This window comes from Petromyzon marinus, chromosome 13, assembly GCF_048934315.1.
Source record: "Petromyzon marinus isolate PM22_M1 ecotype Great Lakes invasive population chromosome 13, UKy_Petmar_22M1.pri1.0, whole genome shotgun sequence".
Classification (NCBI taxonomy): Eukaryota; Metazoa; Chordata; class Hyperoartia; order Petromyzontiformes; family Petromyzontidae; genus Petromyzon; species Petromyzon marinus.
This window is the reverse complement of record NC_133679.1, coordinates 737,623-750,883: the sequence shown is the minus strand read 5'-3', so window position 1 is coordinate 750,883 and position 13,261 is coordinate 737,623. Positions and strand designations below refer to the sequence as shown.

The following is a 13,261-nucleotide window of genomic DNA, read 5'->3' as shown; positions in this document are numbered from 1 at the left end:
GTTGAAGTGGAGGTGAAGTGGAGTTGAAGTGGAATATGAAATGGAGTTGAAGTGGAGGTGAAGTGGAGTTGAAGTGGGATATGAAGTGGGATTGAAGTGGAGTTGAAGTGGAGGTGAAGTGGGGTTGAAGTGGAGGTGAAGTGGAATATGAAGTGGGGTTGAAGTGGAGTTGAAGTGGAGTTGAAGTGTTGTTGAAGTGGAGTTGAAGTGGAGTTGAAGTGTTGTTGAAGTGGGGTTGAAGTGGAGTTGAAGTGGGGTTGAAGTGGAGGTGAAGTGGAATATGAAGTGGGGTTGAAGTGGAGTTGAAGTGGAGTTGAAGTGTTGTTGAAGTGGAGTTGAAGTGGAGTTGAAGTGTTGTTGAAGTGGAGTTGAAGTGGAGTTGAAGTGGAGTTGAAGTGGAATATGAAATGGAGTTGAAGTGGAATATTAAGTGGAGTTGAAGTGGAGTTGAAGTGGAATATGAAGTGGGGTTGAAGTTGAGTTGAAGTGGAGGTGAAGTGGAGTTGAAGTGGGATATGAAGTGGGGTTGAAGTGGAGTTGAAGTGGAGGTGAAGTGGAGTTGAAGTGGAATATGAAATGGAGTTGAAGTGGAGTTGAAGTGGAGGTGAAGTGGGGTTGAAGTGGAGGTGAAGTGGAATATGAAGTGGGGTTGAAGTGGAGTTGAAGTGGAGTTGAAGTGTTGTTGAAGTGGAGTTGAAGTGGAATATGAAGTGGGGTTGAAGTGGAAGTGAAGTGGGGTTGAAGTGGAGGTGAAGTGGAATATGAAGTGGGGTTGAAGTGGAGTTGAAGTGGAGTTGAAGTGTTGTTGAAGTGGAGTTGAAGTGGAATATGAAGTGGGGTTGAAGTGGAGTTGAAGTGGAGTTGAAGTGGAATATGAAGTGGGGTTGAAGTGTTGTTGAAGTGGAGTTGAAGTGGAATATGAAGTGGGGTTGAAGTGGAGTTGAAGTGGAGTTGAAGTGGAGGTGAAGTGTTGTTGAAGTGTTGTTGAAGTGGAGTTGAAGTGGAGTTGAAGTGGGGTTGAAGTGGAGTTGAAGTGTTGTTGAAGTGGAGTTGAAGTGGAATATGAAGTGGGGTTGAATCACTTCTCGTCCCCTTGGCAGACAGATTAATGAACATCTCCTAGCCTAATGAATTCATGCGGTTTGAATTAATTATTTCAAACCGCAATTGTGTGCGTACTGTGTGTGTACCGTGTGTACTGTACTATGTACAATAGTGTGTGTCTACTGTGTGTGTACTGTGTGTACTGTATGTACTGTGCTATGTACAATAGTGTGTGTACTGTGTGTACACTGTGTGTGTACTGTGTGTGCTATACTATGTACAATAGTGTGTGTACTGTGTGTGTACTGTGTGTACTGTGTGTGCTGTACTATGTACATTAGTGTGTGTACTGTGTGTGTACTGTGTGTACTATACTATGTACAATAGTGTGTGTACTGTGTGTGTACTGTGTGTGTACTGTGTGTACTATACTATGTACAATAGTGTGTGTACTGTGTGTATACTGTGTGTACACTGTGTGTGTACTGTGTGTACTGTACTATGTACAATAGTGTGTGTACTGTGTGTGTACTGCGTGTGAACTGTGTGTACACTGTGTACTGTGTGTACTATACTATGTACAATAGTGTGTGTACTGTGTGTGTACTGTGTGTACAGTGTGTGTACTGTGTGTACTATACTATGTACAATAGTGTGTGTACTGCGTGTACAGTGTGTGTACTGTGTGTACTATACTATGTACAATAGTGTGTATACTGTATGTGTACTGTGTGTGCAGTGTGTGTACTGTGTGTACTATACTATGTACAATCGTGTGTGTACTGTGTGTACTGTGTGTACTATACTATGTACAATCGTGTGTACACTGTGTGTGTACTGTGTGTACAGTGTGTTTACTGTATGTACTATACTATGTACAATAGTGCGTGTACTGTGTGTACAGTGTGTGTACTGCATGTACTATACTATCTACAATAGTGTGTGTACAGTGTGTGTACTGTGTGTACTGTACTATCTACAATAGTGTGTGTACTGTGTGTGTACTGTGTGTGTACTGTGTGTACTATACTATGTACAATAGTGTGTGTACTGTGTATGTACTGTGTGTACTATACTATGAACAATAGTGTGTGTACAGTGTGTGTACTGTGTGTACTATACTATGTACAATAGTGTGTGTACTGTGTGTACTGTGTGTGTACTGTGTGTGTACTGTGTGTACTATGCTATGTACAATAGTGTGTGTACTGTGTGTGTACTGTGTGTGTACTGTGTGTACTATACTATGTACAATTTTGTGTGTACTGTGTGTGTACTGTGTGTACTGTGTGTGTACTGTGTGTGTACTGTGTGTACTGTGTGTGTACTGTGTGTGTACTGTGTGTACTATACTATGTACAATAGTGTGTGTACTGTGTGTACTGTGTGTGTACTGTGTGTACTGTGTGTGTACTGTGTGTGTACTGTGTGTACTGTGTGTGTACTGTGTGTACTGTGTGTGTACTGTGTGTACTATGCTATGCGCGCTACTCGGTAGGCAGCTGTCTCGTCGTGCGGTTTGGCTTCGTGCACTCTTTTTTTGTACCGCATCTACTACGACTATGACTACAACTACTACTACGACTACTATGACTACTACTACTATGACTACTACTATGACTACTACGACTATGACTACTACTACTATGACTACTACTATGACTACTACTACGACTATGACTACACACAGTACTATATAGTGAACCAATAAAAAACTAAAATATAAATTACCTTAATGTTATCAATAAACTCTATATTCTCCAATCAGCTAAGCTACCAACAATAAGTCGTTATATATCACAATGCTATATGGCGAAAAAATGGGTGGATTCTTACCCTCAACTTTAGCACCACGGATAGCTACGGGCCCCGTTCCGACCATGGATGAACTCGTCCGTCTGAACGGGGCCCGTAGCTATCCGTGGTGCTAAAGTTGAGGGTAAGAATCCACCCATTTTTTCGCCATATAGCATTGTGATATATAACGACTTATTGTTGGTAGCTTAGCTGATTGGAGAATATAGAGTTTATTGATAACATTAAGGTAATTTATATTTTAGTTTTTTATTGGTTCACTATATAGTACTGTGAATAGCTCAGATGTGTAAGCCTTGACTTCAACATAGTCATTTCTGTGACCAGTCACTAGCTAATCACTCAGTTATTTCAATGCTAAATTCGCCTAGTTAGTTCAATGCTAAATTCTCCTGTTTGATTTGTACTAAGTGCCTCGGTGAATGTGTATGCTCTGACTTTAACGTAGGTATTTCTGTGACCAGTTACAAGCTAATCACTCAGCTATTTCAATGCTAAATTCTATGCTAATTCCTTTGTCAAGGGGTGCCTCTGCAGGTGTATGCTTTAACTTAGCTATTTCAATGCTAAATTCTATGCTAATTCCTTTGTCAAGGGGTGCCTCTGCGGATGTGTATGCTTTAACTTTTAACATAGCTATTTCTGTGACCAGTCACAAGCTAATCACTCAGCCATTTCAATGCTAAATTATATGCTAATTCCTTTGTCAAGGTGCTTTGTTTCCTCTCACACAGCTTAAAGGTCGTGATCTGAACGTGGCTCTTTCACTCCATCGCTGTCCTACCAGACAGTCTCGTCCCTTCACCTGATGAAGGCCGCTTGTGTTGTGGCCGAAACGTCGTGAGAATATTATTGTGTTATTTTATTTTAACAATTTATTATTTTATTCTCATTCTACGTGACTTTACCGAAAGAACCAAAGAAGAAGTTAACTTTTGCAACTTTTAATAAAACTGTTTAGTCGGTGTTAGTAATGTAAATGCTGTTGTATATGAGCCTTTTCCAAAATTGATATTAACAATAATATTTGCCGTTATATATATCATATTTTTTTTAACAAACGAAACAAAATAATTAATAAAACCCGTAAGCCAGGCACACAAAAAAACCAGGTGTCGGTCATAAACAGGCCATTAATAAATAAAGAAATAATAAAACTCTCGAGGCGAGGATGTTAGCAGCTATCTGCGAAGATCTCCAGATGAACAAGAGTTTGATGTGCCCTAAGGGAGGTCAAGCAGAGGGAAGCCCTCCCGCAAGCCAGAAATGAGGACGCCCATGGGTTAAACTATTTTTTTTTTAAAACGACGGTTCAAATTTAAAATGCAATAACAAGAATGAGCTAAAGTTAGCGGTCCTCGCGCTCACTCCAATCAAGACCAGGCCACCAGATACATCAGTGAATTATTATCCAATAATTAATTCGCTATCAAATGATTTTCACCTTTAATACTTTTACTGTTAAAACAAAGCTTGGAGACAAAATACCGAGTCACATCAAAGGTTATCGAGAAGGAATGAGGCGAACGGGCAAACTTACGAAAGAGTTTAAACAATATCCCAAGCAACCCCGACCACCTTTGTCTCTCTCACAGCGCGGAGAAGCAGGAATTACACCTTATCACAAGGGGCCATCTGGAAAAGCCAGCCGGGTTTGATGAGGAGACACACCCCACCCCACACACGGCAACCAGACAAACAAGTTTTAAAGAAATTGCAAAATAACATTAATAATAATGTGTTAACCTTAAACGATATTCCATTATAGAACCTTACAGAACCAAGGGATATAGATTCCAACAATCTGGAAACGGACCTCTTAAACTCAGGATGAAAATTATTTTCTTTTTAATAATTCCATCATAACAATTCGAACCTCGGTAAACCGAGAGGTGTCGGGAGGACGTAGTTACAAACACGAGTCGTGGCGAACATGGGACCAAATGGTATTTGAGAAATATAAGTCGAAAGTATAAAGAGATAGGTGCTCCCGACCACCTTTGTCTCTCCCGAAGAGCGCGAGAGAGGAATTTCACGCCAGGGCAAACAGATCGTTATCGCAGGAGCCATCTGTACACACACACACGAACTCACACACACAGACCCCGCCCCCCCCCCTTTTCCACTGCGCAGAGAGAATTGTCTTTGAATATAACGGTCAGCCGCATTTTCAAAAGTCAGTGAAGTTAAGTCAAGAGTCAAGACAGATCAGCGAGTCAAGACGTCCACAGGACGAGCAGTCGCATGGAGCGGCTGGCTCCGAGCCTCGCTGAGTAGCGAAGATCGCTGAGTCGCGATGTATCAACGAAAGTGAGTCATACAGCAGTGGAGAGAAACTGCTATCAGCGAATCAGCGCTGAGAGCGCTCGAGCATCTCCACAAAGCAAGCACGTGCAACGTGGCTCAACCAGCAGCGGAAAAGCTTGGGCATCCGCCAACAACTTCAGCAAACCAGTGGCCAAGCGCGTGCGACTTGAGTCATACAGCAGTGGAGGAAACCTGCTGTCAGAGAGCCGCCAACAACCTCAACAAAGAGAGCGCGTGCCACTCGGCTCACTCAGCAGAAGAAAAACTTGACCTGTCGCTCGCGAGCGCAGCGTCAGATACTACAGCAGCGAAAAGAGCGCGCGCCGGCGTAGCTCATCCAGCAGTGGAGGAAACTGCTGTCAGCGAACCAGCACGGGCGCGTTCGCGCATCTTCAAGGAGAAAGAGCGCGGCCAGCAACGCCAAGCAAGAGCGTGCAGCAGCTCAGCCAGCAGTGGAGAGAAACTGCTATCAGCGAATCAGCACGGGCGCGTTCGCGCATCTTCAAGGAGAGGGAGCGCGCGCCACCAGCGTGCCATCAGCACCAGCACCAGCGCGTGCCAACAGCGTGCCACCAGCGTGCCACCAGCACCAGCGCGTGCCAACAGCGTGCCACCAGCGTGCTACAGTGCGCAACTTCGCGTCACCAGGGCTGAGAGGGCAGCGGTCCTGCACTCAACACCCATCGGCGCGACGACGGCGAGCGTCGTGCTGACTCATCCAGCCAGCGGTGGACAGAAACTGGCAGTCGTTCGTATGCCCCCCCACACTCTCCCCCCTCCTCACTCCCCCACCGCTACACAACGAACAAACAATTTTTTTTGACAAGGAAATCAACCTAGGCGTTTGCTCAACGCAAGAAATCAACAACCCTCCCATTAAACATACAAGACTCATGATAACTGCGTCAACTATTAGCTGATAACGAAAAACATCGCCACCCATTGAGTTACATTGATGAGGCAATCAGAATGATTTCAGTCGAACGCTTTAATTGCATAATCGTTGATGAATCAATGAACGAACATCGCCGTGGTACTGTGCTGACGATTTCAAGCATAATTTCGCATATCATAATGTGTTAAGGATTGGATACGAATCAAAGGCCGAGTGCCGTGTTGTGTAATCATTCAAGAATACGAGTTTGCATATTATAAGGTTAAGGTTTTGATAGAATAGTTCGCATGTTTTTAATCTCTCTCAACAACCGATCGATTGCGTTACGCGTCGGGAATTAACCACAGGTGCCGCTATCGAGGTGAAACAACGTAATCGTGATGGTATCATGTTCACGCTGTGTTGAAATTCCAAAATCCCGAGATTGAGTTTTCATATTATCCAAAAATTAAAGTTAGCTAGAAATAAAATTGATTAAAGCAGAAGGTTTATGTGTGATTCTTCCTGAAATTCTGCATAATATTGTTCTGCGTATGAGATCTGAATCCTGGGGACCTATCATAAGTACACTATCACCACACATAATCCATAACACACATAATTCATAATGTTCAATCGAGAGTAATCGTATCCTTATCGATAATACGGAAATAAAGAGCAGAGTCGAATCGACTCTCTCTCATTCACGCTCACAACGCCTGCGTCACTGCATACGATTAATTGCGTTATTCATTTCATAACACAATCCTCGTCACCGAGGCTCGACCTTATAATCCATAACGACCTGCATTATCATGACCACGCCCACTCGCACAAATTAATACGATTATCTCTCGAATCAGCATAATTTATGCGCATATTTACACTGATTAACATAATTTCGGATAAATTATGCAAATCTCAAATTTAATTTAATTTTCATTATTTTCATCAATTTTCATAACACCTATATATACAACAATGCTAACAGCGAAACATTCCATAATTTTGCAGAAAACTGTAAATCACTCCTCCGTCGTCACTTGAAGAACAGGGAGGGTGCACAAGACGGCTCGATGAGTGGCTTCAGCATTGGCTGAATCGTCATAATTGTGAACATGTTCCGGTGCACCTTAGGCAAATTAATGAGTCACGGTGGTTAGGAGATGTTAATTACAGGCCTGGTACACGGGAGATCGTGGGTTCGATCCCGACCCTGATGCCTGCTGCTGTATCTGTGGAGTTTGCACGTTTTTCTCTTCCTGTGCTCGCGTGGATTTTCCTCTGGGCCCCCAGGGGTTTTCCCTACACAATCAGAAAGATTCGTCGAGAGCATTTGGCTGCTATACATGTCCACGTGATAAGCCACTCTGTCGAGCTATCATTTGTGGCCAGGAGGCTTCTGAAAAAATATCTATATATAGCTCAGTGGTGAGCATTACCTGGTAGAATAAATAAAAAATAGTTTTGTTTAAGTTGGTGTGAACCATGTGACTTCAATTCTTGGCGATGAGGAGTGACATCGTTGGTGAGCAATACCTGAACCGGTCCGCTCAGCAACAGCAACTGGCCTGTGTGTGTACCTGGCCTGTGTGTGGACCTGGCCTGTGTGTGGACCTGGCCTGTGTGTGGACCTGGCCTATGGTGTGTGGACCTGGCCTGTGTGTGGACCTGGCCTGTGTGTGGACCTGGCCTGTGGTGTGTGGACCTGGCCTGTGGTGTGTGGACCTGGCCTGTGGTGTGTGGACCTGGCCTGTGTGTTGACCTGGCCTGTGTGTGGACCTGGCCTGTGGTGTGTGGACCTGGCCTGTGTGTGGACCTAGCCTGTGGTGTGTGGACCTGGCCTGTGGTGTGTGGACCTGGCCTGTGTGTGGACCTGGCCTGTGTGTGGACCTGGCCTGTGGTGTGTGGACCTGGCCTGTGGTGTGTGGACCTGGCCTGTGGTGTGTGGACCTGGCCTGTGGTGTGTGGACCTGGCCTGTGGTGTGTGGACCTGGCCTGTGGTGTGTGGACCTGGCCTGTGGTGTGTGGACCTGGCCTGTGGTGTGTGGACCTTTGTCCAAAGCGCCTCCCTCCCTGGTCGATACAGCACGGAAAGAAACGAATACGAATTTGAATTGACAAAGTGATGCAACTCTAAATTTACCGTGTTTGATATTATAGTACTGTATAAACATTACACATCGCCCAAAAGTCAGGACACATGGTTATTTAATTTATATTAACAAATGTTCAAACTGACTTCCACACTCATTGATGCATGAATAATCTTGTGAAATTAATTTAGGACTTTTTTTCGAGATCACAGCTGCCTTATATAGCATACATAAAAACTAATTGAACTAGTTCGCCTTTAGTAAAATGTATTTCGACTTACATTTAAAAAGGAAGAAGAAAGACAGATAGTATTATTATTGATAATAGATCAAATATTATCTTAATAAACAATTAAAATGTTTTAATGCCAGTGTTAAAATAAATGAAGTAACCGTGTGTTCTGACTTTTGGGCCACCCTGTGTACAAGTGTAGTGTGCTCATGGACATAAAAATACTTGCGATGCCGTTCACAATACTTTATATGACATACACAATACTTGCTATACCATACACAATACTTTATATACCGTACACAATACTTGATATGCCATACACAATACTTTATATACCATACACAATACTTGATATGCCATACACAATACTTGATATGCCATACACAATACTCGATATACCATACATAATACTTGATATACCATACACAATACTTCATATACCATACACAATACTTTATATACCGTACACAATACTTGCTATACCATACACAATACTTCATATACCATACACAATACTTTATATACCGTACACAATACTTCATATACCATACACAATACTTTATATACCGTACACAATACTTGATATGCCATACACAATACTTGACATGCCATACACAATACTCGATATACCATACATAATACTTGATATACCATACACAATACTTGATATACCATACCCAATACTTGATATGCCATACACAATACTTTATATACCATACACAATACTTGATATGCCATACACAATACTTGATATGCCATACACAATACTTGATATGCCATACACAATACTCGATATACCATACATAATACTTGATATACCATACACAATACTTCATATACCATACACAATACTTTATATACCATACACAATACTCTATATACCGTACACAATACTTACTATACCATACACAATACTTCATATACCATACACAATACTTTATATACCGTACACAATACTTGCTATACCATACACAATACTTCATATACCATACACAATACTTTATATACCATACACAATACTTGCTATACCATACACAATACTTTATATACCATATACAATACTTCATATACCGTACACAATACTTCATATACCAATTGATATGACCCGAACACGCCGATGCTGGCAATATAATTATGAATGTACTTATTATCAGCCATGGCCCTATGATTTGTTTAGCTACAGACAATTATTTTACAACGTTTTCAGAGAAACCTGAAAGCACTTCAACAATAAGAAAAAAATATTCGATCGACAAAACTGGCTCAGCTTGGATACCAAAAATGTGGGGCTGACGATTGTGGTTGCTAAGACAACATGAGCACAGAAACACGTACTGTGTGTGTATATATATAGCCCGAATTAAAAATAGTAGTTTTCTCTAAGGATCGAAACTAAAAATCTGAGCATTAAATAGTTGTGGTTATGTTTTTACCAGGTTATTATTTGCGGAAAGCATCCACTCTTTAAAGCAAAGAGAGCATCAGAAAGACCGACTCTCTTGCAGGAGGATTGATAGTTGAAGAGATCCCGGGGTGGTAACGTGAGGCTCTCCGCCCTCTTACGGTTCCTGAACATGGGAATTGTGTCGCGAACGACAAGGGGCGATGAGGAATTCCTGAACATGGGAATTGTGTAGCGAACGACAAGGGGCGATGAGGAATTCCTGAACATGGGAATTGTGTCGCGAACGACAAGGGGCGATGAGGAATTCCTGAACATGGGAATTGTGTCGCGAACGACAAGGGGCGATGAGGAATAACTGAACATGGGAATTGTGTCACGAACGACAAGGGGCGATGAGGAGGAATACAATCACGACTCTTGGCGGTACGTACAGCCGGCAGGATCACCGCTGTTGATGTTGAATTTGTCTCATTGGATCGGTTTTACCACGACTTTAAAATATGAAACACCTTAAATTTTGATTTAAAGCTTTCGTGACTGTAGTAATTCATATTCTTAGTTCTTTCGGTAAAGTCACGTTGAAGGGAAACAACAACGTGACTTTACCGAAAGAACTAAGAATATGAAACACCTTACTAGGCGTAACGTGTAAGGGTTAGGGCGTCACTTGACTTTATGCCCTACACATTTCCTTATCTAAGAATGTAATCGGGCATATTTCCCGAGGCCTCGTAGACTCCATGGCCTAAGAATATACCGCCAGCCACAGCTGGAGCCACTGGCCTTCAGCACAAAGACAAAGATCCCCCGCGTAGTCTTCACAAGACTGTTGGGGCAAGTGCTGTTAGCGAGTATCATCAACACCTACGAAGGCCGGCACGGCACACGAGGCCACCTTTGTCTCCCGAGTGACAATATTTGCACATTGCACCAGGTACTTTTTTGAGGTTGAGTCGACCTAGGGGAGGCCCAGGACAGGTTGGGATCATCGTCACCGGTGTTGGCCACGAGAAGGAATCAATCTCGGGTCGCCGGGTCTGTAGCGCAGCTCCACCGCTGCCCAGCACCAACACCGCACGACGACGCCACTACTTTTAACAAGAATAACTCCATTCTTTATCTCAACCACTATCATTACATGGATACAATTTTATAATTGCTGTAAAACGCCTTGGAATAAGGCGCTGCTATATACATCTAGATATGATACGACGATATGTCAGTCATCCATAGCGCATTTACGTGCTATGAAGAAGGCCTATTGTCCGAAACGTCGCTGCCTCTTCAGCATCTTGTATTTTCAGACCACAGTGTTATTGCCAAATGCGTTGCGTTTTTCCTTCTTGTTAATCGCACGTGTGCACCGATGACAATAAGCTCACACAACTCGCCGCTCTGCCGCGACTATAGAACTTGTTACCACGCAGATCGAGCTGGCTCAGCCGTGCCAGGAGGCTAAGCCAGCAACGACGATGTTGGCTCACTGAAACCACTGCGTTTCGTTTACATTTTAACGTGCGCCGGTGAACTAACATATTCAAATCCACACAACTAACGGATACGTTTTAACAAACGCGTTTTGTCAACGTTTTAGGAAGTTAAACAGATTCGTTCCCCCCACTCTGCACAAGTAGAGTGCAGCTGCGTGCTCAGCACATCGACGCCTCTAAATAAAGAACGAAACAGGTGGACTCCTCTACAAATCTGGCTGTCGCCTGATGAAGCTAGTTGTAATTACTGGCGAAACGTCGTACTCTGATTGTAAATGTTGTGGCTTGGCTCTCCAACACACCGGTGTGCTGTACTAGTATACTACACTGTACACTACTATACACTACAATACACTATACACTAGTGCTGTACTTGTGACGAATTGGCCACGTTCTGTTTACGTGATAACCCTTACTAGTTGGCTTTGTCGGGTGGTGGTGGGTTTTAACGACACAACATTTATATATTTATGCGATCTAACCCAAAAAAATCTCTTTTATGGAAAATATAAAGTACCAGTCTGCTTGCTTCTTGGATGTTAAGCATGTGACTCCTCCCCTCGTATGAGTCGACCACGATGCGAGGACAAGGACAATCATCGCCATGGAGTGTAGCCCGCCTTGGACACACGTTGCTTAACCTTCAACAATGCAGCTTCAACGCTGACGCTGAAGTTTGGAAAGTTGGAGTCGGCAAAAGGCCACAAACAACTCCTCGTGAAAGATCCGACCAGGAAGATCCCTGGCTTGGACCTTCCGTGAAACTCCTGGGGCCACAACCCCGAACCGCATCCACTGCACACACCATGGCAGCAGCAGTCGATGGTACTGATGGTGGTGGTGATGCACAAATGAGAAATTAAAAACTCGGGTCAGTGTGCGTTGACTGCTGTCACCACCCAGAACAGATCGCCTTGTAAACGACTCAATGCCCGATTCACACAAAGACGAAGAGGGCATCGCCGCAGCATCGACACGCCACTCGGCTGCTCCCAACACGAGCATCTGACTCCACCGCCTCAATGTAAAAATCGCAGCTGTTGCTCCACATCAGCATCAGCCATACGAAGCAGCAGCAGCAGAATAAAAGACAGAGTTTAGGTAAATGTACAATCAACAATGGTGTTGTCAGCTTCCATCTTGTACCCTAGGTCGGGAGTCGTACCCCGTGCAAACATTCCAGCTGCTTCTAGATTGGAAGCTTTCGTGACTGCAAGGATTCATACTCTTTGTTTTTTTTTCGGTAAAGTCACGTAGGTGAAGAATTAAATTAAATTAATGAAAACTAAATTTAGTTTTCAAACCAAAGAGTACGAATTCCAGCTGCTGTTTTCACGACAAACCACGCACGCCCGAGACTCTCGCCGACCTCAGAGGGTTGAAGCCTCCATCGCCTGGGGGCGAGGGCGAACCCACGTGCGGCGAGGGGTCACGTTTCTACCTTCAAGCCTGCCATCCCACCCTCGCTAAGTATTTGGCTGATAGAATGTGGTCCCACCTTTAAAGGTATTTTTTTTATTTAAAGGCCATCGCCTGCAGGCCGAATTACGCTTGCAGCACAACAGACGTCGCTTGAGAGCGAATATAAGAGAGGGCAGCGCCTGGATTCGCGTGGCCACTCAATTCTGTTATCTGCTCGCGTGCAGCAGCAGCAGCCAGTCCTCATTATTTAACGTCGTCTGCACGGTCCACAGGAGCCAAGGAACCGGCAATTTCTCAGGTTGGTGTCCATTTGTCCTCAGCAACGCACTCGGATTTGTAGTATCGGTTCCACGCATTGCGTGTTCGGGATATTCATCTGGGAATTTGTGTTTGCCAGGCGCGATATGTATAAAAACAGAACATGAAAAACCCCACTGAGGTATTACAAACCACTGATAGCTTAATTAATGATAAATGTGGAGAAAGTTTTATTTTTGGCTGGAAAATCAGATTATCAGATTTAAAATATAATGGTTGTAAAGTGGGCAGGGAATATCCGTCCATATAATATGT

At 43.5% G+C, this 13,261-nt stretch overlaps 1 protein-coding gene across 1 annotated transcript in view; it reads left to right on the top strand.

Annotated features, from left to right (window-relative positions):
- The first annotated feature begins 12,840 nt into the window (after positions 1-12,840).
- LOC142924409 (uncharacterized) overlaps positions 12,841-13,261 on the top strand; it is a 28,245-nt gene continuing 27,824 nt past the window's right edge. The window contains exon 1 of the mRNA XM_076066757.1: positions 12,841-12,986. The gene's annotated coding sequence lies outside the window, so the exon portion shown is untranslated. The remainder of the gene's footprint in view (positions 12,987-13,261) is intronic.